This window comes from Camelus bactrianus, chromosome 13, assembly GCF_048773025.1.
Source record: "Camelus bactrianus isolate YW-2024 breed Bactrian camel chromosome 13, ASM4877302v1, whole genome shotgun sequence".
NCBI classification, from domain to species: domain Eukaryota; kingdom Metazoa; phylum Chordata; class Mammalia; order Artiodactyla; family Camelidae; genus Camelus; species Camelus bactrianus.
The window spans coordinates 17,758,718-17,784,998 of NC_133551.1; the positions used below are offsets into that span (position 1 = coordinate 17,758,718).

At 36.7% G+C, this 26,281-nt stretch overlaps 1 pseudogene; it reads right to left on the bottom strand.

The window, feature by feature from the left end:
- Nucleotides 1-16,966: 16,966 nt before the first annotated feature.
- Nucleotides 16,967-18,654, bottom strand: LOC105075502 (elongation factor 1-alpha 1 pseudogene; annotated as a pseudogene).
- Nucleotides 18,655-26,281: the final 7,627 nt, after the last annotated feature.

The following is a 26,281-nucleotide window of genomic DNA, read 5'->3' on the forward strand; positions in this document are numbered from 1 at the left end:
AACTTGGAGAACTGCTGCGAGCATCATTTTTTTCATTAACAAAAATAGCACCTGAGTACTCTCAGATTCAAAGAAGTTAAGCAAATTACCCAGGGCCACACACCAAGGAAGCTGCCAAATAGGACTCAACCCAAGTCTGTCTAACTCCACAGGCTGTGCCTTATTTAATAAATATCTGGTAATATTAAGTTTACCCCAAGGTAGGTTACAAGCATACTAGTTGGCTAATCCTGAATCTGTTTTTTGTTTACTTATTATTCCATTTAACAGCTTGGTGTTGATTTTACTTAATTATGCTTTGCAAAATAGATTAAGTGCTTTAAATCTGTTATAAATATGTCTCTTTCTCAGATACAAACAGTGCCGCTTTGTTATTTCCCAGGGATTTCCCTGGGTCCGGTCCAAAGGCCCAAAGTTTCCAAGACTACGTTGCTTTTCTCACTGAGCCACTTCACAACTCACTACTGATGTCAGCAGAGGGGAAGAGCCTGGTTCAGAGCTTGAAAAGTCACAACCCCCAAAAAGAGGGAGAAGGCACACTGCCAAACCCTTCTTATTTGCTTAGCTTTAACAAATAGTACCCTGAACCAAGCTACACTGGAAGCCTTCAGCTTGTCACTGAATAATTCATGGTTATTTAATTTTGGCCCCTATCAAAAGATTTACAATGCATAATCTTTTAAGCACAGAGATTGTAAGCATGTCACAGGGCTTGTTTAAAGCTTCACTGTTCCGTTTAGTACATTTAACTTTGCCAATGAAAAGATCCACAAAAATTGATGTATTCTTATCCAACTTGAGATTAGACAATACACGTAAATAAAGAATGACATCTGATATCACCAAATGTCTCCTTTACTATGCTTGGTATTTGGAACTCAGAAATGTCCAAACAAACTGTATAAAATCATTTTCAGAGGGACAAAAAAAGAAAGAGAAAACAGCCTTGTTTTTCAGCTCTAGACTTCTGAATACTAAACCTGGAGCTAATGGAGTGTTTATTCTAGACATCAGTGTAACAATATTACTGTCCTAAAAAGATGTGTATTTACATAAATTGACAGTATTTTGTGATATATGAGAAAAGCAGACCTATAAGGATTTAGACAACCCTCAAACCAACTGTAACTGAACAAAAGTAGAGTGAGCAGTTCCTAAAGCCCCTATCTGTTCCAACTGTACAGACTGTCAAAGGCAGAGCCAACAGCAGTTCTCATTTGGTCTTACTGAGGAGATTCCTCCATCCTATATGCACTGCTGTTAGTATACAAATTATATCTTTGACAGAGATGTCAGTATAAATGGTGAAGTTTTCATTTTAAGATCCAAATTTTTTATACAAAGAAGAGAAAGCAAGAGCTATGACTTCTTCTTGCTGAAAAAATTGCAAAAATTGTAACTCAAATAGACATAACTAAAAGCAAGAAGTGCCATCTCTGCTTAACGGCTCACAGGGAGATGGACATTGAAAAGTTCTTATTCTGTAGCAATAAGCAGACCTTTATCTATTTTTTTTTAATCGTAAAGCAGTATTTTTGTCATGATTTCTTGACTTAAGGAAGAGAAACAGCAATTTAGAGAATACCACTCCTTAAGGGAAAAGAGAATCTAAATCATCTCAGCATTTGGAGCATTTTGTACAAAATATTAGGCTGCTTTGTCCAAAGACAGCAGGAGTCTAACTCCCCTGGCAAGCACATTTGTAACATATATTTCTAAGCCACATAGCTTCTACTGCCTTTTTTTAAAAGTAAAGATTGGTCAAACAAACCAACAAAAATAAATTTTCTTTCTGAAGAATATGAACAAATGTCAAAACAGCAAGCACTTAAGTTACAACTGCCCCCAGGCAAACGTAACTTCAAGCTGGGCTTATGCTACTATCATAAACACCACACCACAGGAAATCACTAACACTAACCACGACCAAGCCAGTCGTGCCTTTCGAGTTTAAGACATAATTGCCTTAATGAACTCACACAGTATCTGAAAAGTTCCCAATGTAGAGTCATTCACTAAAGTAAATCATGTTCCATATAAAGATTTTCTGTGTTTGGTCACAGATTATTGTAAATTATTTTGTAATGTTAAGGGGTTGTAAGCTTCAGGTAAATGATGGTAACTAGGAAGCTATCAAGAGAGCAGCATTAAAAGTGTTTTTGTATTTTTTGGGTGGTGGACAGATGCCAGAGGGAGGCAGCATCAGATCAGTAACATAATCTCAGATGTTAAGGATGTTGCTCCTTGTACTCAAATTTAGGCAAGAAAATGGACAACAGAGATGAGGAAAGATCAGGTAAGCAACCCAGCCCACATACACACCCCAGCAGGGGAAAACTGCTTCCAAAGATAAACCTTCTAATATTTTAGTGCTGTTGACTTTTGTATGTCCCTGCTGATTAAGCTTCTATCACTCACTTTTCCTGCAGGACTATTCTTGTAACTCAATATTTTCCTATGTCAGGAAGTGCCTTAAATTTCCCTTTCTCAGTTTCAACCTACAATCCCAGTACTCCACGGGATATTAGAAGAATAATTAAGCAGTTGTAAATCATTCTAAATATTCCAAACAAATGCTAACCACAGTCCTAGAAATAAAAATTAACCTCTTCTCTATAATTTTAAAAATTTTTGTACTTTCTCATTATATATTACGCAATTGCAATTTAGTAAAGAAATGAATCCTTTAAAACAGAAACTATGACTGTAATGTAATTTCAATTAATATGTTATGTATTTTTAATTTGGGGCACCATTATCAATCCATTCTTTTCCTTGATTGTTTTGTTAGTCTGCTCTGCACTATTTTAGTTTTAGCCATTCATCTGGAACAAAGGACATTTTATAATTAAATGCTACATTTCAAATAGTTTCAGAAAACCGCTTTCATATACCTTGTTTTATATTCCAAGGCAAAGCAGCACTATCTGAGATTTTTGGGCTTCGCTCTTTGATTTTAATTCTTTGGTCACAATATTTGATCTCAACATGTAAGTTAAAAGACTCTAAGTGGAGGAAATGTTCAACGTGAGATTCACTATTAATAAAATACTTAGAAGTTCATGTCTCCCTCAACCAATCTCCCTCACTATTCCTCCTTCCTTATCTCTCATGCAGAATTTTCTTAATGTTGTCCATAGGATAAGAAACATTCTTCTCTACATAAATTAGGAAATCTCTCAGTGCTGAATGTCAGTACTCCTGTCCCAAAATACAAATGAATGTGTGCCCTACAGTAGGATTTTGCATTTTTCAAGAATGTACTGTCCAACCTTGGCAAAAATAACATTTAATATTTTTTACTAGCTTCCCTCACCAGTGGTGTTTTGATATTAAGATAGTGTTTATTTTTTCTTAGATAAATATTTATTTACTTGGCCCCCTTATGGATACATTCTTGAGAATCTGAACAAATACTTACAACCTGTCTAAATTTTTTGTCTTCTATGATTTTCAATTCTTGGATAGTTTTCAGGAAAGCTATTTCATTTCACCCTTGACTTCAACATAATGCAAACAATATTAAAAATATATGGCAAAATATAATCTGAGCTAGAAAGAAATTTCTGCTTACATAAAACAATTGAGTTATAAGACAAATATGTTACATGAAAGATAATTTATAAGGCAGAGGATAATACTAGATAGGATATTGAGATTTGGTGATAATATGTTATATATTGTATACTATACCAATTTCACCAGTAGAATCAGAAAAAAAGAACTTGAAAACTCAGATTATAGGTTTATAACTAAGTAAATTTGGTAGTCATTTATCAAGGTTTTGTGAATTTGTCATAAGCATTATGGAGGGCAACTGAAAATCTAACACTCTATTTCACTTTTTAAGATCTCAAAGGCCATCAGGTTAATATAATGCAAAAGTCCCACTTCCTGCTAAAACGACCTCTGAGGATTTCACCATCATATAAATGGCCAGCATTGATTTAGGCATTGGATGGCACAAGTCTTATTTCAGATGTGCAGTAATCTTGATATTACATAAAGTAACTGAAAATACAGCTGGAGAATGCCTACCACTCCACTGAAAGGACTTCCTGGAATATCTCCCACCCACTTCCAAGTTTTTGACTGTATTTTTGCAAATAATTTTTACTAGATCATCGCTAAATGTATGAGCATTACATAAACCTGGGTTCAAATCTCTGTAATTCCATTTCTGTGGTATGTGACCTTGGAGAAACAATTTACTTTCTATAAGTCCTGGAATACCCATCTATCTGTCAAATAACATTACTGACATTTTACTGGTAGTTTAAGGTTAAATGAGGCAGGGACTTTCTAAAATAGCCTCTTTGTCTTATCTCTTCCTGACCCCTTCTGAAGTCTCAACACCTCAAAGCTAACAAAGAAAGAGGTTTTGTATTATAATTCAAAGCTTGAAACTTTTAGTCCATCTCCATCATTATTTCTTTCATCCCACAATAGAATGGTATGTAAATTTGAGCTTTATAAATTTGGGCTACTTATTAACCACCTTGTGTCTCTGTGAGATAATAAAAAGTACTTACTGGTCTTTGCCTCCAGTTTCTGGCACAGAGTTTCTAAAACTCTTGTAACTTCCTAAGTGATAGGAACACTAGAAGCAGCTCTTGCTCTAATATTTGTCTTTGACCGGGTCCCTGAAAAAGCTCCTAAAACCTCTGTAAATTCCTAAGTAATAAGAGCACTAGGAGCACCTTTATTCTGATGACATGACTCCGGGGGAGTTCCAGATGGCTCCTGAATGGAGGCTGGTCACCAGAAAGATCAAGGCATGATTAGAAGCTTGGAATTTTCAGCCCTGCCCTCCCTCCCACTTCTCCAGAGAAAGGAGAGGGGGCTGGAAATGAAATTAATAATTGATTATCCCCTGTGAAGAAACCTCCATAAAATCCCACCAGTAGAGGGTTTAGAGAGCTTCAGGGTTGATAAACTCATGAAAGTACTTATGGAGGTCAACTCATGGAGTGCTGCACCCAGAGAGAGCATGGAAGCTTCCTTTTCCACATACCTAGCCCTGTACATCTCTTCCACCTGATGTTCATCTGTATCCTTTATCATATCCGTTTATAAACTGCTAAATGTAAATTTTCCCTGAGTTCTTGTGAGCTGCTTTAGCAAAGTAATCGAACCTGAGGAGTCATTCGTGGGAACCTCTGATTTGTAGCCAAATTGGACAGATGTTATGCGTAACATGGGCTTTTAACCAGCATCTGAAGCTGCTAAGCAGCAGAGGGGTGCAGTCTGGTAGGACTAAACCTTCAACCTGTGGGATCTGAAACTATCTCCATGTAGACAGTATTAGAATTGAGTTAAATTATAGGACACCAGCTGGTGTTACAGAGAATCACTTATTGTGAGGAAAAATTGCCACATATTTGGTGATCAAAAATGTCAGAAGTAAACTGTTCTATGTGAGAAGTTAAAGGAGACTCATGGGAGAGAATCACTGGGTTTTCCCTACACAGAAGGAGGAAAAATCTGATATTTTTCTTTTATAGTCTCAATTTCTCCATCTGTTAAATGGTAATAATTTATTCTCAATTTCATAATCAATAAATAGATTTTGAGAAGTAATAAACACTTAATAGATTCCAAAAGCTATTTCTTAACAAGGCAAAGGAGTGCTTGTCTTTTTTCTAACCTTAGCTTCTAAGTCTCTACTCTGTGAATTTAGTATCAGATTGTTTGTATCCATGATGGTGCAGGGAAAGAGAATGGGGTGAGATAGAGAAGAGGCTGGAAGGAATAGTGGGAAAAGCAGTGGAAGGGAGAAAAAAATACAATCACATCACATACATAAAATGCCAAATATCACACAGTAAACAATAAACGACATTCCTTGATATTAATTGCCTTTGATTCCCATTGAGAGACTTAAGTATCTCATTTTATAAATATTTACTAATGCCGTCTATCTTCATTAAGTAAAATGACCTTCATTGCCCAATTTTAATCAGGACAAATTATTTTCATTAGTAACTATACCCAAAAAATGGCCTAGCCATATGGGAAGTATTCTGGATTAAAACACACTGGTGCGTGGGTTCTAGCTTTGCCTATAATTGGATTAATGTGTTACTATATTTCATTGCTAAGGCCATTAACAATATGAACTTTTATATTGGAATTGCAAAAGCACATAGAAAACTTGAGCAGCTTACCTCATAAGAACATAATTGACAGAGAAGGTAGCAGGTATTGGAGGGAGTGAAAGTATATTCCGAGATCTTGATATAAAGAAAAAAGATCTAGAACATTCAGACTGCAGAAATTATACGCTTGGTAGAAAATTCTATACGTTATTTTCTGTTTACTGGAATGACTTTTAAATCATTTTGGATGGCTGTAAATTCATCTTTCTAAAATAAAGCACATCCTATTGAATCCCTTAATTATTTTTTTCAAGCATTACATCAATAATTAAAATTAAAGGTCTCTCAGGGAAATTCAGTTGAGAATTTAAGTCTTGGATTGATTTAAAGATTCAAAGGATAATAGTTTTATTTGGTTAATTTACCCAAACAATCAATTCAAGGTAAAATAAAATCTTAAATAAATCAAATCTTTAAATTTTGGCAAAAAGAGTATTGGGTGTTTGGTTTTAAAGATATATGTAATTAATTCACTGGCCAGTTTTGGTGGGTATGGAGAGATGTTTGCTTTTTCTACTTAATACAAAACCCTATTTTTCTATTTAGTTAAATCACTTTGTTGTTACTCTAAGAAAACTACAAACTTATCCTTGATTTCCATATGATATTTACCTGGACTTTAAATAAGTTATGGTAGTATTCACATTCTTCTGATTCAAGTAAATAAAAGTCAACTATTTTCATTTATCTTCAGAAGTCACTTGATTCTAATGCTTGAACCATTCTTTTATTTGCAAATTCTTAAAATTCCTATTAAATATTTTTTTACTCGAAACTGCTAGAACAAGAGAGTAAAGGGGTCAAATCTTACATTTATTATTAATACTTTAAATTATCTTATCATTAGATCATTATTAATTCACTCTTCTCATCATCCAAATAACCAGAGAGAGAGATAGAAAGTGGTATTGCTCATGCCTCTTAGTGAAGGTTGCCTGTGATTGGCTTCATGCTTCCTATAAATGTTTAATAACTACATCACAGATCCCATAATTAACCTTAGTGTAATGTAATGGATGCTGAGACCAAAGGTAAAAATAACATTGTACTAGGAGTTGTGTGGAGAAAACTGGTTTTAAAAATGTGCTAAAACAAAATCATAAATATTCCTTTTATAATTTTATTTATTTAGGATTCCACATTTGTTTTAATTATCCCTTGCACTGAGAAACTTCTATGGTGAGGTTTACTTCCCAAGTTTCTGAGTATACTCTAAAATTTTACATATGAATTTCCTCCCCTTTGATGGATAGCTTCCAATCTTTGTCCTATTTTTTCTACAATTATTTTCTAAGGACTTAATACAAATTTAATACTTCTGTGAAAACATTTATTAAGCATTTACTTTATACCAGGCCTAGTGTGCTAGGTCCAGGGACACAAGTGAAATAAAAGCTGAAAGTCCAGCGTATATACTAATATATGATGCTGTACGGATCATTCTTAGTTTCCAACATTTCCAGCACATGTCAATGATGGCTGCTTCTAGGGTTTTGTAATTCCTACCAAGTACTAAGGATTGATCTTCTCTGAAACAGTCTAGTTGTTGGATATCCCCACAGACACTAAAAGTGTAAGAGGCTGCCACATGCATGCAAAGCTGACCCTGAGTAAAGGCCCTATTGGCTTGCATTTAGGACATGTGGATAGAGAGAACTTAGGGCAGAAGAACTAAGTAACCACAAGGTTGGGGGAGAAAAATGCTCCTTAGGAAAATTAGCTTAGTTGCAGATTTTACTTGATAATTGCTTTAATTAAATACAAATTATTTATAACTTTTTTATTCACTTCTATTACTAAACCACTTCCAAAACATCTTGAATTTTCATAAGCAAAGTCTACAAAAATACTGCAGGGATGTAGATTCATTCATATCAATTGAAAAATCCATTGAAAACTAAATAAAAGGAACTACTAAGACTGTGCATGACTTTATAGCTATTAGCATTGTAATGGCATGGTTTACTTACTAAGAGCATACCACAGTGATTAAAATGTTTCAATTCTATACTGTCGATTCTTAAACGTATATGCTTACTGAGGTAGATTCTTTTTAAAAAGTCCTCAATAAACATAAAACAGTGGTAAATGCCAAGGCCACAAGAAGGTAGAATGTTCCTTACAGTTTCCCCACAGGAAAAGCCCAGCACTCAGACTTTCACTGCTCCATGTCTGCTTGTCTGTCTCCTGAGAGATTCACTTTCTAAATTATGTGAAAAGCAATCGGGGACCTCAGTGAGAACTTACATGACTACTCATTGTCCACACAACCAGCCATGCACATTAATGCTACTTTCTTTTGCCTGGACATCCTCATCATATAGACACAAAAGACACACAGTCACTACTTTCCACATTCACCAGATTCTGAATTTACCCCTCAAGAAAGGAAAACTGTTGTATATATTTTCTTAAAGCGAGACAATCCAAACAGAAATTGAAACATATTTAAAGACACAGTCTCACAAGTTCTGAATGCTGCAGATTCAGACCCCGTAGACTCCTGCTCCTGAAACTTTTTCCTTTGCGTACTGAAGGCATCAAAAAGTAGGTTCTGCATTTCATTCTACTGCTGTGCAAATCTTTAAGCATTCATCTTTGATTACAGAAGTTAGGGGAAACTAGTTTCTGAGAAATGAGAGCTCTCTTGGCCTTCATAGAGTGTGCGGCTCCCTACAGACATCTTGGTGCATTATTTAGGTTTTCCAGTCTCTCTCTGCAGGTGTTAGCGCTTAAGCTTAGGAAGTGCAGCTAAAGCTAGCGAGTGGAAGGAAGTCAGGTTTCACAGCCTGACCACCTCTATGGGGGAACCAGATCATACCACTCATGGAAAAACCAAAAGAGCTACAGAACCATTTCTGTTTGGCATTTTAAAATTGGACTTTTCCTTCTTGGATGAATCTGAAGAAACTATTTTTGTGGTCAGACAAAATCTTTGAGGGAAGAATTCCTGGTGCATTGAACACTAAGTTGTACAATGTCAAACAGGCATTTCTATGGTGCCAAATATACCTACTTATGCCAATACTGCTTAAATTCAGCTCGAGAAATATTCTTCATAAATTTGTTACCCAAGTCATATTTTCTTTAGACATAAGCTCTGAAATGGCACAATTAATTAATTAGCCAAAAGTAATTATTTACCACCTGCTGAGATCTATGCATCATGACTTCTGCTCCCAGAGAACTTAAATTCTAGTTAAGGGCAAGATGATGATTAGGAATGTGGCAATTTTATAGGACCAACTAGAAAAAATCATATAAATAATTTTGTTCTTCCAATAAATCTATTTTAGTTCTATTTTTAAAAAATATTGTGATAGATGACCACAATTTCAATTAACAATCTAATAGTTTCTCAGCCTTAACAAGAAATGATACCTATTATTTGATAACTATGTGTATTAGTCAGGATTCTCTAGAGAAAAGAACCTGTGTGTGTGTGTGTGTGTGTGTGTGTGTGTGTGTAGGAGATTTATTATAAGAAACTAGCTCACACGGCCATGGAGGCAGAGAGGTACCAAGAATTACAGTCGGCATGCTGGAGATGCGGGACAGCTGATGGTGTACTTCCAGTCTGAGTCCAGAACTAACAAGCGGAGAAGCAGGCAAGCCCATGGTGTAAGTATCAGTCTAAGAGTCCACATGCTCAAGACCCAAAATGACCCATGTTTCAGTGTGAGTCCAAAAGCAAGAAAAAAACAATGTCCCAGCTCAAGGCAGTCAGGCAAGAGGAATTAATTCCCTCTTACTCATGGGGCAGTGAGACGTTTTGTTCTACTCAGGCCTTCAACTTAATTCAGACTGAAATCAGGACCACTCACATTAGAGAGAGCATACTGCTTTACTCAGTCTAGGAGTCAAATGTCAATCTCATCCTAAAGTTAACCATCAAAAGATCACCTCTTTTCAACTTGGCATCCATACATATTGCCCTTAAACGATACTCAATCTCCATTAACAAGGTCAGAATTTCACTAACATATCTGTGTGTAACCAAAAATGCACTAACCAGGAGGTAAAGTCCTTGAGGGATGTTTGCCCTTCTCCTTGATATCTCATAACTTAAGTACTACTATGTAGAATTAATAATACTTAAATACTATGATATAAAGTCACTGCATCTTACGATACATGATAAAGGAATAAGAGAGGAAAGAAAACAAAGATAATTGCTAATCACACACACAAACATATTCGTAACAAAAAAAGCAGAAAATACTCATGACAATTACAGTTCTCATTTCCATACCTGGCTGTCTGGTCATAGTCGGATTTTATATGTCCCTTCTCACACTACCCAGTCTATATTTCCTTTGCCTTCAGCAAGCCCCTCGGGTGGTTCTGATTCTTTACTGGGCATGGTGACCCAAACTTCATTCTTGAAGGGTCTGGGCCATTAGCAGTCCCTTCTGGATTGGCTTGTTGTAGTCTTCCACTGACCTTAATCACAGAGCATGGGAGTACACCAACACACTGTAAGGATTGCCTGTACTCCAGACATACTCTTCCTTACCTCCATGGTATAGTAATAGTCCAGTTTCCCCTTGGTAGTCAGGATAAATTACCTCGGCCAGTGTAGTAACTCCCTTCTTTGGCTATTGATTCAGAAGCATGAGGAATCCAAAGTGGCTGGGTGGCACTCTTAACTTCTAGTTCAGTGAAATCTTTGTTCTGTTTCCTGGTGGAAGCACCTTCCCTTTGGAACTAACACTTCCAGGTCAGCATAACATACAGTTGCAGGAACAGGAAGAAAAATCTTGCTAGTGGTCTTGGTCATTAGGGGTAATAGTGAGTGGTGCTACTGCCATTTCCACCCATTGATTTCTGGATCCATGAATCGTGGCCATGGAACAAACAGCACAACATATTGAACACTATTTCACAGCCTATGCAGGCTTACAGATAACCTTGCTGCATCCTTCTGTACTGCCACCTTGCTGTCACTGTAACTGAGTCTTCAAAAGCCATTCCATTATTCTGTTGAGCCAGTTGCTTTAGGATGGTGAGGAATAAGGTAAAACTATAAATCCTATGAGCATGGGTCCACTGTTGCACTTAATTTGTTGTGAAGTTCCCTAATCAGAAACAATGCTGTGTGGAATATCATGATGGGGGATAATGCCTTATGAGGTCCACAGATGATAAATTCGGACGGTAAGAACAAGATGCTGCCTTGTTCATGGAAGCAGTCCAGTATAATCAACCTTCCACCAGGAAGCAGGCTGGACACCCTGAGAAATGATACCATACTGAAGACTCAGTGTTGGTCTCTGATGATATCGTATTTAGTACTTAGCAGTGGCCATCACCGGGTAAGCCTTGGGGAGTGGAAGTCAGTGGTGCCGAGCCACTGCATGCCCTCCATTCCTTTAGTATGGCCACTTTGTTTATGAGTCTATTGGCAATGACAGAGGTGGCTAGGGAAAGAGGCTGACCAGTATGCACAAAACAGGGTATCTGTTCCCTTATTTGTTTCTAGCATTGTTGTGATATAACTGACATACAACACTGTGTAACTTTAAGATACGCAGCATGATGATTTGATACATTTATATATTGCAAAATGATTACCAGAATAGTATTATTAACACCTCCATGACTGCACATAATTACCATTCTGTGTGTGTGGTGAGAACTTTTAAGATCTACTCTCAGCAATCTTTAAGTGTATGACGAAGTATCATTTAACTAGTTACCATGCTATACATTAGATACTCATAACTTACTCATCTTCTAACTGGAAATTTGTACATGTTGACTAGCATATTCCCATTTCACTCTCTCCCCAGCACCTGGCAACAACCATCCTACTATTTGTTTCTGTGAGGTTTTTTTTTTTGTTTTTTTTTTTTTTAGATTCCACATGTGGTGATATCATACAACATTTGTCTTGCTCTGTTTGACTTATTTCACCTAGGAAAGTGACTGCTTATATGTATATATATGTATATATAGTTACAGGTTCAGGTATAGAGGTAGATATATCTCACATCTTCTTTCATCCATTCATTCACTGATGGACACCTAGGTTATTTCCATATCTTGGCAATTGTGAATAATGCTGCAATAAACATGAGATTTCAGATAGCTCTTCAAGACCCTGATTTTATTTCCTCTGAGTATATACCCAGTAGTGGGACTGCTGGAACATATGATTATTCTATTTTTAATTTTTTAAGGAAACTCCATTTGTCTTCCATGGTGGCTGCACCAATTTACAATCTTACCAACAGTGCGAAAGTGTTTCCTTTTCTCCACACCCTCATCAACACTGGTTATTTCTTGTCCTTTTGAGAACAGTCATTCTAATAAGCATGAGGTGACATCTCATTGTAGTTTAGTTTTGCAGTTTCCTGATGATTAGTAATGCTGAGCATATTTTCATGTGCCTGTTGTCCATTTGCATATCTTCCTCAAGAAAATACCTATTCAGGTTCTCTGTCTATTTTTCAATCAAATTGTTTTTTGCAGTTGAGTTGTATAAGTTCCTTGTAAGTTTTGGCTATGCCTTATCAGATATGTGGTTTGTAAATATCTTCTCCCATTCTGTAGGCTCTCTTTTCATTTTGTTGATTGTTTCTTTTGCTACGCAGAAACATTTCAGTTTGTTGTGGTCTCACTTTATTTTTGCTTTTGTTACTTGGGCTTTTGGTATCATATCCAAAAAATTATTGCCAAGACCAACATCAAGGGGCTTTCCCCCTATATTTTCTTCCAGGAGTTTTATGGTTTTAATTCTTCTGTTTAAGAGAATATCTTCTCCACTTCGTATCCATCCATGCTCCCTTGTCAAATATTAGTTGACAATATATGCAAGGGCTTATTTCTGGGCTCCTGACTCTATTCCATTCATCTCTGTGTCTATTTTTATGCTAGTATGATACTGTTGTGATTATTATAAACTTGTAGTATAGTTTGAAATCAGAAATTGTGATGCTTCTGGTTTTAATTTTCTTTCTCAGTATTGCTTTGACTATTTGCTTTTTTGGTGGGTCCAAATGCTAATGCCATCCAAAAACACACTCACAGACACACCCAGGAAAATGTTTGATTTAATGTCTGGGTACCCCGTGGCCCAGTTAAGTTGACCCATAAAAACATCATGCCAATTATTACTTTTTAATAATAAAAAGATAAGGACTGGCTCTGTCCTGCTCATCTAATTTCCTAGTGCATCAAATAATTGGCATTCAGTAGATACATATTTTTTTGCAGAATAACTGACTAAACACCAATTCAAGGACACCAAATCTTTATATAAATATAAAATTATTATGTCTATGATAGATATGAGAGTACATATGTCTTTTGTCTGAATCTCCACTTACAATGTACCAAGACTTCCTCCCTTGAGAATCTTCTCCATTTAGCAAATCACAGAATTTCTGGACTCGTCTGTATTTTTCAAACAATGCTTTAGTAATCTTATTATAAATTCAATTGAGATAGAACATCTTATGATTTAGGAATTACCTTACATACTACATATTTAAAGTTTTATTATATATAATCTACATATTACTCATATATATTTAACATACAAAATATTATTTATTATATATATAAAGTCCCTTAATTGATTCTACATTCCCCTCCAGATATATTCTTATTATCTCTCCTCTACTTTAAAGACCAATTTTTCAAAAAGTTTTCAATGTTTGCTTCCTTTATTTCATCACTCTTGTCTGGCCTCATCTTGGCATTTGCTAAGTTCCCAGTGGCTCTCCTATACCACTAAATGTAATAATTAATTCAAAATCTTCATCAAACTTGATCTCTCCACAGCAGTGATACTGTTGACCCCTCAATTCTTTTGAGAATAGTCTCCTCCCTCAGCTTCTTTGGCACCACATTTTCCTCCCCACTGTTGGAGGGTCTCCCAGCTTTGCAGTAAGTCCTCTTCTAAATTCATTTCCTTTGTTAGCTTTGACTACCATCAAATATGGAGATAACACACAGGTTAATGTTTCCACACATACCTGTCCTCTGTGTTCCACAGCACATACCCAATCATGGCATTTCACTTGTATTCTGCAAAGCCCTCCTCTTCCCCAGTGTCCTCTAAATCCTGATCCTTATCTTGTGTTTCCTATCTCAATGAATGTTAAGAGTGTATTTTCAGTTGTGTAATTGAGAATACTAAGAACCTCTGTTGACACTTCCTATTCCATCACATCCTTACATCTAGAATCACCTTGTCGATTCTCTCTTATATATCTCTGAATTGCCTCCACTTCTTTCTCTTCTTTCCCTCCTCTGGTCTCCCAAGTCTAAGATAACATTACCTCTGGTCTGCATGACTGCAATAATCTATTAACTTTTTCTTCCCCCAAGTTCATTTCTAGACAGTCCAATCTATTATCCATACTGCAACTAGACTGACCTTTTCAAAATGGAAAACTAATCATATATTCCCAATATTTGATGGGTTTCCCCTTGTATTTAGCCTAAAAAGTTAACATCTTGACATACTTATAAGGCACTGCACAGTCATGTCTTCTTCTATCTTTCCAGATTCATCTTTGATTTATTCCCCTCTATCCTTTTCTCTTACCTTTGCCTCACTGTACCCTAGACACACTGGCCTTGTCTCATTGTCTTGAATGCTTCATAGTTTTTCACATGACATAGCCTTGTGAAAAATTCCCCAACCCCAGAAACAGCTTAGCTTTGGTTAACAGAATGGGACAAGCCTAAGAAAGCTTCCCCTGACCCCTGATACTAAATGCTCATAAACCATTGTGTACCCCTCATCTGGATTACATGTAATTGTACTTGTTTTATTATTTTATACATGTTTATTTTCCCCAATATATTTCAATATCCACTAGAGTAATTATGATGTCTCTTTTATTCATAGCTATGTTCCCAGATTGTGGCTGGCACATTGACTAATAAATGATGAAGCTAAATAAATAAGAAGTTATTCAGTGTTGATTGTGTGCAAGCACCATAGGTTCATATAAAAATATGTCAGAGATAGCCTTTACCCTCAAAGATCTTACCTTCTGCCTTAGAAGATAAATGTAAATAGAAATGAAAACTAAATACTACATTAAATAGTAATTAACATCTAATGCTATGATATGAGAAGTCTCAAAACAATCTTAAAATAATTTATAAAGTAATACAAGAAGTAAGATGTTTATGTCTGGAAAGACTAATGATAATTATGAAGGAAAAGAGTATTGAGCTTGGCCTTGAAAGATAGGATGAAGTTGGAGAGTCAAAATGGAAAAGGTAGCAGTTTAGGGGAAGAAGAATGGAATGAGTGACCCTACAGAGATGGGCTAGCTTTGGAAACCAAGATTGATGGTGATGCCCTCCCAACAACCCTCAAAGGACCCCAATATCTGTGGAAATGAAGAGAGACTGTGGTCTTAGAACTGATAAAACCAAACTGTGGTATAATAAGAATTCTAGTGTCTGGAAACCCTGAAACAAAGCTTTAGTACTCTGTTTCTACAAGGTCTAGAAGTACTATTGCTGCGTAACTGGAATGTGGGAAGAAAAGGTGTGAAAATCCAATGGGACACTTAAAAAAAAATTTAAACAGCTTGCAAAGTTGGTCTTATTGGACAGTTTCCCGAATCTCAATGAGATCTTTAGAATTGTCAGCACATAAAACAAGATATATGTGCTTTTCCTCTTACTAGTAAGAGCTATCCCATGCCGTCAACATTTTACTTTTCATGCTTAGATGCACTCACAGAATCTTCTTTTAAAGAAAACTGACCTAAAGATGGTTTGCCAACTATCCTTGGAAACTGATCCCTCATTGTGAAAGCTATGTTTTTCTTGAAACGCTTCCTCTAAAAGAATAGAGTTGCATATTTGGCAATACCAAACAGAAACATATTACTTTATCTGTGAAATCATTTTGCAGTAGAAGAATTAAGAAATCCACAGCCTCTTTCCTGTAATTTCCTACATAGAAATGCTAATGTAAACATTAACACTACACTGATTTATAGCATTTCTGTAGATGTGTATCAATAACAAATACCAAAGTGTGTCACTAGATCTCTAAATCACAATGGTATCCAGGCTGGAAATGATACAATATTTGAAAACAGACTCTATTTAATATGATTTCTTATCAAATTAACACATCACATATTTTTAAGTGTCAAATGTTTCCACAAGGCTTGTTTTGAAAAAGATCAGTTTCCCCTCTTCCCCATCACCATCCTTTCTTCTTGCTCACAGAGATATCCACTTTACTGCTTAATTTCAAACCTAAGCATTAGCCTCTGACTTCTAGCTATGGAACATGAGAATCTTACTTTCTGTTAATCTCCCTCTCCCCTGGATCACGTTGTATTTATGGTTTCCATACTCCATCACTTTAAGATAGACATATCATAACTTGTGTAGATTCACATCCAATATTTATTTTAATCATGCAAAGCATTTCACCTCTGAATCATATGATACATGATATCATCTTATTTCCTGCATAACTTTTTTCCTGAAGTCAATAATTATCTTGTTTATAGCTTGCTTAATTTTTTTGGTAATTATCACTAGTTTAGATCCAAACTCTCTGTCAATCACTTAATCTGCTTTTATGAATAAAACCACATTTGGTGTTCTACCTACTTCATCTTTTCACAGTAAGGACTCATGTACAGAACAGCTCTCATTGTAGGGTCTCTTTCCTTGAGGGATTCTCCTTCCTCATCTCTTTGGTTGAATCCCATGTTCACTGAACCCCTTGTCTTCCTCTTTCTTCTTTATCCATTCATTTTCCTGGACTTGATACTTCAGTAACTTTCTAAGAAAGTAAGCTTGAGAGGCAAATATTCTTTTTTTTTTTTCTCATTAAACTTTGTTTTAATGGGTCTCAAAATTCTGTGACAGATTTTTGGTCAAGTTGTTTCCATTAAAAAGTACTGATTTTAAAAACTAATAACATAAAACTGCTACATACACACACACACAAAACAAATGGTCCACAAAACATTCTCCTTTCCTTCTGAAAGTTTTACGATGCACTGTTATCATTAACCAGTCTTTTACTATTAAACTTAAATGGCCAATTGAGATGAACAGTTCTGAGACCATTCTTCTACCACTGATTAAGACTGGGGTGGCAGGTATTGGGAATAATATTCATTTAGCCTTCTGAGGTTTCTGGGCAGACTTGGTGACCTTGCCAGCTCCAGCTGCCTTCTTGTCCACTGCCTTGATGACACCCAAAGCAACCATCTGTCTCGTGTCACAGACAGCAAAACGGCCCAGAGGAGGATAGTCAGAGAATCTCTCAACACACATGGGCTTGCCAGGAACCATGTCAACAATGGCAGCATCACCAGATTTCAAGAACTTGGGGCCATCTTCCAGCTTTTTCCCAGAACATCGGTCAATCTTCTCCCTCAGTTCAGCAAACTTGCAAGCAATGTGAGCTGTGTGACAATCCAGCACAGGTGCATATTCAGCACTGATCTGGCCTGGGTAATTCAAGATAATCACCTGAGCTGTGATTCCATTGGTGGATCATTTTTGCTGTCATTGGCCACATTGCCGCGACAAACATCCTGGACAAACACGGTCTTGATGTTGAAGCCCACGTTGTCCCGAGGGAGGGCCTCACTCACAGCTTCATGGTTCATCTCAGCAGACTTGACTTCAGTTGTAACGCTGACTGGAGCAAAGGTGACCACCATGCCAGGTTTGAGAACACCAGTCTCCACTCGACCCACAGGAACACTACCCGTACCACCAATCGTGTAGACATCCTAGAGGGGCAGACGCAAGGGCTTGTCAGTTGGCTGAGTTGGTAGTAGGATGCAATCCAGAGCCTCGAGCAGCGTGGTTCCACTGGCATTGCCATCTTTATGGGTGACTTTCCATCCCTTGAACCAAGGCATGTTAGATTGGCTCCAGCATGTTGTCACCATTCCAGCCAGAAATTGGCACAAATGCTATGGTGTCGCGGTTGTAGCCAGTTTTCTTAATGTAGGTGCTGACTTCCTTAACAATTTCCTCATCTCTCTTCTGGCTGTAGGGTGGCTCAGTGGAATCCATTTTGTTAATGCCAACGATTAGCTGTTTCACACCCAGAGTGTAAGCCAGAAGGGCATGCTCATGGGTCTGCCCATTCTTGGAGATACCTGCTTCAAATTGACCAACACCAGCAGCAACAATCAGGACAGCACAGTCAGCCTGAGATGTGCCTGCAATCATGTTTTTGATAAAGTCTCTATGTCCTGGGGGCATCAAAGATGGTCACGTAGTACTTGCTGGGCTCAAATTTCCACAGGGAGATATCAACGGTGATACCGCGCTCATGTTCTGCCTTCAGTTTGTCCAAGACCCAGGCATACTTGAAGGAGCCCTTTCCCATCTCGGCAGCCTCCTTCTCAAACTTTTCGATGGTTCTCTTGTCAATGCCACAACATCTGTAGATCAGATGGCCGGTGGTGGTAGACTTGCCCGAATCTATGTGTCCAATGACCATGATGTTGATGTGAGTCTTCTCCTTTCCCATTTTGGCTTACATTTAGCAGAGGTTTTCATAAAACCTGTGTCCTGGCAGCAAACCCGTTGTGAAAAAGAGAGGTAAATATTTTTATTTGTGTCTTAGCACAATTATTCTCTTCACATTTATTTGGCATAGAACCCTTGTTTGAAACTTACTTCCCTTAAAATTTTGACAACATATCTACTGTCTTTAAGATTCTATTGATGATGTTGAGATTTTCAATTCCACTCCTATTTTTGGATCATTATTACGAAATCTTGCTTTTAGAAGACTGCTGAATAGCCTTTTCTTCACCAGTGTTCTAAGGTTGCATGACAATTATCATAGCACATCTCTCATTTTACTCACAGTACTTGGTACTCAGTAGAACACCTTAACCTGAACAAATGTCCATCAGTCCTGGGAAACATTTTAAAATTATTTATTTGATGATTATCTTCCCTGTTTTCTTTATTTTCTCTTTCTAAACTGGCCTTTTATTATTATTTTTTAATTTTGCCTTTCTAAATTCATCCCCATTATTCCTTCTGTTTTTTTGAGGGAAGATTTTCTCAGCTTTAGCTTTCAAACCATTTTTTTATGTCCACTGTTATATTTTTAATTTTCAAGTAATATGTTTAATTTTCTAACTATTTAACCTTTTAACAGCCATGAGTCCTTATTTCATAAAAGCAAAATGTCCCAAGTAATGCTTTTGGAAATTTCTGTTACAGCTTTCTCTTTAGGCTCCAAAAGATCACTTGAGTGAATTTTCTTCTTAATCTTATAACTCTCAGCATGTTTTCTAACCGTGGATGACTGAGGGAGCCGAAGCGACAAGGAAGGCATTTGGGACCTTGTAGTATTACCATACTCTACGGCAGCTTTTCCAACAAAGACAACACTGTGTGCTCTGATAAACCGATAAATTAGCTAATGGCTTTGCTGCTGGTGCCTAGAAATTAAATAGAGAGTGCTAACTGCTGGAGACACTTCTTGGAACGTGTTGGCCTCCCATGAAAAGTACCATCATCTAGACATTGCATTTCACCAAACTTTTACATAATTATATTGCTAGAAAAATTACATTAAATAAGGTGTTCATGAGGAAACAAAGAAACTGATGAACTCTTCCTTTGCAAAAGTAAGGAATTTCACCTGAAGAAGAGTGAGGTAAGTCTGAATCATTATACTAAAACTTTTTTTTACCCTTATGAATTAAACTCTCTGATAAATTCGTGTGACTTTAGCATAAGGTCCATCTTATATATTCCCAGATGTTAAGCTCTAACTGAATGCTGCAAATAGCATCGCTGAATTTTATTGTCAAAAAGAACTAAAGACTGTGTTATCTATTACAAAATCCTCACTTTATTGGGAAATAAACTGAGGTTTAAAAAACTTAAATTTTTTATCTATAGAAATATATCTAGTGGTTGACATCAAGACCAGAATTTTTAATCTCTGGAGAAACTTTAGTTCCACCACAACACTTTTCCTAAACAATGTTCTTAAAAAACACGGTATCCCAAAAGATGTTATTAAGTGTTTGGGGTTGCGGGAGGTATTAAAGCTTAAGTAAACATATCTTGATTTTCCATAAGGGGAACTTGCGGAACTTAACTTAACAGTGGACGGTCTTTCCTAAGTATTTGGCCACATACAATCCTAGTTATAGTGACCATTATAATTTTACAGGAGCTCATAGAGCACTTTGAGAAATCATCTCTATTCTTTGTCGATGAATTTTGTCAGCATTTCTGGTTTGTCCTCATAGAGGCTTTGGTGTTAAATCATGTCAACTTGGTGCAGGCTTTTTCTTGTTACTGTTTGGACAGTAATTTCCAAAGCTTCAGTAGTGAATAGACAAGATATTGTACTAGAGTTCAAAGATATAACATTCTGCCCTAAAGGGCTGTGGCAAGTCAGAAGTTCTCTGGGGGAACATGTTTGTAGTTTCAATGTCTACACTTGGTTTTCTGTTGCAGTGTGTAGGGGCTGCTACATTTGTGTATGAGATCAGTAACTATGCAGTAACATTATTGTCACCACTTTGGAAATTCTTGACCTTGATCTATACAGAATATATCTACTCTTGCTTTAACTGTGCTATTATTACTTCCATTCCCTCTATTTCTATTTTTCCTTTAATGTGCCTTGAGCTCCTCAGATAAAAAGATTATCAGAAGTGCAAAGTGCTGTATTTTTACTACAGGCATAAAACCTCTTCAGTTCATCAGTGAAAGTTTGGTCCATTGACTAAAATGGTCTAAATTTTTTGAAGTATGCTACCAACATATTTCTGAGGACTTAAAAAATTTTGAAGGACATATATAGAAGTGTATTCTGTCTGTTGAATGCTCAAATGCCAGTTTCTAGGATTATATGTTTAGTTTCTCTAAAAACACTTTGAATGTAGCTTTCCCCCTGTTTTCCTGAGATGGATAGGAGTAATTATTAGCCTTCTCTCTAACAGTAGTTTGACAAACGGTAAAAGTTGCTTATTTCAAAGATATTGACAATTTCAGTCAGTACTGTCATCAGATTAGAAGATCATTAAGCAAGAGTAGAAGAGAAAGATCTGTAAGTTTTTACTTGTTTTGCTTCTTCTCAAAGAAATAAATATTTTTGGTTAGCACCTCCAAGTTGATGAAAATGACCTGAAAACTGTCGTCTATGAAGGTCACACAACCCCAAAGAAAATCTAGACATTGTGACCATCAGGAATGTGCAGTAATAGCTTCCCTAGCCCACAAGCTCAAACAAAGAAGCTGACTCCATCTCTTTGTGTCCACATTCCTTTCCCAGGGACCACTAAGAAATTCTAACCTACTTACCAAGAAGCTTTACACATAAGATGTTCTTCCTTCTGGCTCATCACTATCAGTCCCCAAGCTCTGATCACGGCCATATGTCTTTCTATTTTCAGTCCTTTGCATATTTTACCATCTTACAACTCGGTTATTCCATATTTCCCTATCTGATATATATATTTTTTTCTTTTTAGAGTTAAATGAATTGTATTTTCCAACCCCAGCTGAAAATTTCTTAAGGGCCATCATAGTCTTATGCTTCTTCTGTATACCCGTAACAGCACTGGGAACATCACTGGGACTCAAAACTAGAACTTGTTGATTTTGATTCATTAAAAGCCAGAGATAGTGGAAAGTTCAAATGAAGCATTAAGAGGAGATATCCTTACTCTTTGAATCCAATTATAAAAATTCTAGATTCCATCTTCTGAGTCCATTTCAGTAACACTGATCTCTGGAGTGACGTGGACAAAAACGGTGCAATGGCATGGATATTAGGACCCTTTTAATGGGTTAAAGCAGATTAAGGCAGGAGAAGAGTAAATGATTCACAATAATCATGTTATATTTTTCTCTACAGCTCAGCTCAAGGTGTTTCACCATCTTCAAAATTTATCTTATCTTATATCTACAAAGAAGAGTGTCAAGACATTTTAGTGAAAATGTTGACCCTGATTCTTTTCCCTAAAGGGTCAGAGAGCAGACTCTCATAAACTCTCAAGAGCTCTCTTGAGCAGTAGTGAGGGTGGTCAGGAAACAGAGAAGGTCTTGCTCCTACACTTCTGCCCAGTGCAGTAAATGGGGTCAAGTGACCCCACTTAAGATTAGTACTGGAGAAGGTAATAGAAGGAGACATGTGCAAGCATAAAGATAACATTTCAAATACAATTTAGCATCATGCTGTAACATTATGCAATAACAAAGGTCAGAGACAGGAAAGCCAGACCTTGTGCCTAGCTCTCTCACCAGGGTGATTTGTGAGCCCACGTCTCTCTGATCCTTAGCTTCCTCACCCATGCAATAGATGATGCTAATGACACTTACCTGAGAGGAATGTTGAGAAGTAGAATGAAAGACAGATTTTCATGGTGTGACAAGCTTTTTATTGACAGATTGATAAAGGGTCAATTCTTATCTCAGCGATGGCAAAACAGCCTGCAATAGAACCATTTAAAGAAACTGTACTTCCAGGAAGGTGGGTATAGCTCAGTGGTAGAGCATGTGCTTAGCATGCATGAGGTCCTGGATTCAATCCCCAGTACAAAGAAAGAGAAAGAGAGAAAGAAAAAAAGAAAGGGAAATTGTACTTGCAAAAATGAGGAAAGGAGAACGTTCCTGGGTATGCCATGGCCATCTAGTCACATGGCAGTCTGGAACTTTCAGCTCAGCAGAGGCTTGTAGTGTAACAACAACAGTTCTATGTCCTGGTGACCCAGAACCAGCCGAGATTTTCACTGCCTTTATCTTTGTCACCCAGCAACAACACCCAGGGCTCTGCCATGTTTCTGAAGCCTCTATGGTCTTAGTATTTATTGAAAAGGAACTTGTAGGGCTTGACAAGTGAAATACCAATAAACAGCAGAATGAAGGGTTAAGCTAAGAAACATATGAAAACAGCAGCATTCCATTCACCAAAGATAGTAGTGTGCAAGTAGAGTCCAGAAACTGGAAATTCACGTAGCACTCATGAATCACAGGTAATATACAGTGTACAGACTCTGAGGAGTTGCAGGAAGGAGGGAGAAGTCACGATACCTAGCATTTTTACCAGGCAAAGAAAGGATTTTATGCTCCCTATCCCCTACCCTAAGACAGCATGTGGTAGAGGACATCATTTTAAAGAAAGGCTCAAATTTCAAAGCATCTGTTTGCTTTTTATGCTACTAAAGGTGAAGACTTAAGATAGAAGCTTTTTTTTAACTTTTATTTTTCTTATTTATTTTCTTAGGAAATACCTTAACAAACCTTTTTGGTTGTGAAAGACAAACTTGGCATGGTCTGAAAGCTTTTTATTTTTCTGCATAAAAGAGGAACAGTAGTAGTTTTTTGAGTTTTCTTCTGGCAACTCTTGAAATAAGTTGAGGGACCTCAGAGAAACAGGGTTGCAGGAAAAATAGTGTCTTAAAAAGGGGAAGAACAAACTCCAGAAAACTGAAGCTGTAAAATGAGGGAATGATACGGTATTTGCTTGCATGCTCGATAGCTATCTATCTCCCTTTTGCCTATTAACCTCTTCTACAGGGCATATGATCCTGACCTATTCTTTTTGAAAGATTCTCTCATCCTGCCTACCCTTCCCTGCTGCTGCTGCTGCTGCTGCTGCTGCTGCCACATACACACAAACACACACACACACACACACACACACACACACACATATACACACACCCCACACACAGCACATAAGTCAAACCACAGTGACAAGCAAGTGGTCCAAACCGCAATTTGATACACAGACATTATTACACTTAATTCCTGGTAACTAATTCATATTCAAATTCCTTCAGCTGTCTCCCCCGATCCCTCAATTATTTAGTGTTTTTTAAAAATTTTTTAAACAAGACTCCAATCTAGGTGGCACATAATACCTTGTTGTCCCACTGCAGCTAGTAAGTAAGGTGAAAGGTGACATCTTTTCATCAACAAATATTCTGTTCACCCCAACGTTTCTCTCATAGTTTTAGCATCAATTGATAGTCCTTGGTATGTATATTTTTAAAAAGATGTCTCTCTATAGTTTTTTTATTTTAATATTTACCTTTTTACCAAGTTCTGTCCAAAAATCTGGACATAATAGAGCATGTCTAATAGAGTATGCTGATTTTTCTTTAGAAAAAATATCATCAGAAAGCTTCTTCTCCCAGATTATTTTTTAAAAATGTTTTATCTTATCTAATTCAAGAAAATATCTTGACATTCTGTTAGAAAATAAACTGTTTTCCTGGGATACCAAAAGACTGAATTTCAGCTTTGTTTGCCAGTTGAAGAACCAGGATAGCATGCCTAAACTTCCCCTTATAGCTCTCTGAGACAAACTCTATCACTGCATGAAGCGCTCAGTGAAATCTACAACAGTTCTGAGCACAGAGGGCAATGTGGTAAGACGTGGGTCCTACATCTTTCAGCACATGCATGTCAATCAAAATCAAAACAAAACAAAAATTCCTAATAATTCTAACACTTCATTTAAAAAATCTCAGTTGGAGAATGCTATGTCTAACTTATCCAATGATTATTAGACTATGAACTGTAAAAGCATCAATTCATTATTATTCTCAAAGGCTCTTTAAATAAAATGATTTTAATAGGAATAATATTCCTCCCTGAGTGTAACTTCTTCCTTCAGATATAGTACTGTATCTTGTCATTTTTAGTACAAGTTAAAAAGCGCAGGTTTCAAAAAGAACATAATTCCTAATACGGCACAAGGCATGAAGTCTGTTAAGACGTTTGTCACCTCATGAGTTACACGTGCACCCTTGCAGTGGGCCTCTTGACTCCGTTCCCTTCTAAACCCACTGTCTCCCTAAATGAATATTTAAAAGATATCAATTTCCACATTTCAGGACATTGCTAAAAACACCCAGTAGCTTGTCACTGTTATAGAATCAAGCTTATATTTACCATTCTGGGATCTTAGTTTTTCACATTCTCACCTCTTCTCTCTAGTCTCAGTTCTCCTTATTCCTGCCAAAACGTCCTAGTTCTCTTTTCAGTAGGTCACTTTACAACATGCACAGGCAGGTGTACCTAGAAACGAATGAAGTTTATTTAGGGCTTCTCACTCTCACAAGCCTCTAAAGGGGCTTGTCTTAACTTCATTTTCATAATTTTACTTTCTTTTTCCTAAAGAGACCTCCAAAAAACCTTGAACTTCCATGACTATATGTCAAAAACGTCAAATTCTTTCATCTCATTCTCTTACTGTAAAATATTACCCCAGCTTTTTGTGTTCCCTTTTCCTTCTGCTTTTCACGTCAAATATTTAAATCTCTTTTATTTTTTACCTTTTAAAAAATTTTATCGAAGTATAGTCAGTTTACAACATTGTGTTAACTTCTGATGCACAGCATAGTGATTCAGTTATACATATATATTCCTTTTCATATTCTTTTTTACTATGGACTATTACAAGACATTGAATATTGTTCCCTGTGCTACACAGTAGAGCCTTGCTGTTTATCTATTTTATATATAGTAGTTAGTATCTGAAAATCCCAAACTCCCAATTTATCCCTTAACCTCTCCTTCCCCCTCCACAACTATATCTTAAAGGCTCAAATCAACTCCTGTTTCCTCCATGAAACATCTGGAAGCTACTAGGAACTTCTGGCACGATTATACACCCCCATTCTACTATAGGTCTTCTTTTTCAACATGTTTTAAAATAATACGTTGTCATCTTTTATGTGTTCTGTAAGCCATCTGAAATACACTGGGAGCATAGAGAGTATACATACATAAACATCTACATACATAGCAGATATAGACTCATATATTTCACAACTCTCCAACTGGGAGCTTTTGTCTACGCCATATACTTCATTATTTTGTTTTATACTGCCTTTTTTGTTCTCTAAACACACATATCTAGATATTTTATTTTAATCCAAGTAGTGGAAGGAGAATTCCCAAATTTAGTGCTTAATAATCCACATAGTATTTGATATGTCATGAATATTCATTTACTCACAAAATACATAGTAGGTGCCAACTATATGCTAGGAATCTGCTACGTACTAGGAATAGTTCAACAGTGGTTACGAATAATGAACAGACACAAGCCAGAATACTAAGTACTATTATGAGGAACCCCACCTCTTACTGAGGGAGCACTGGGC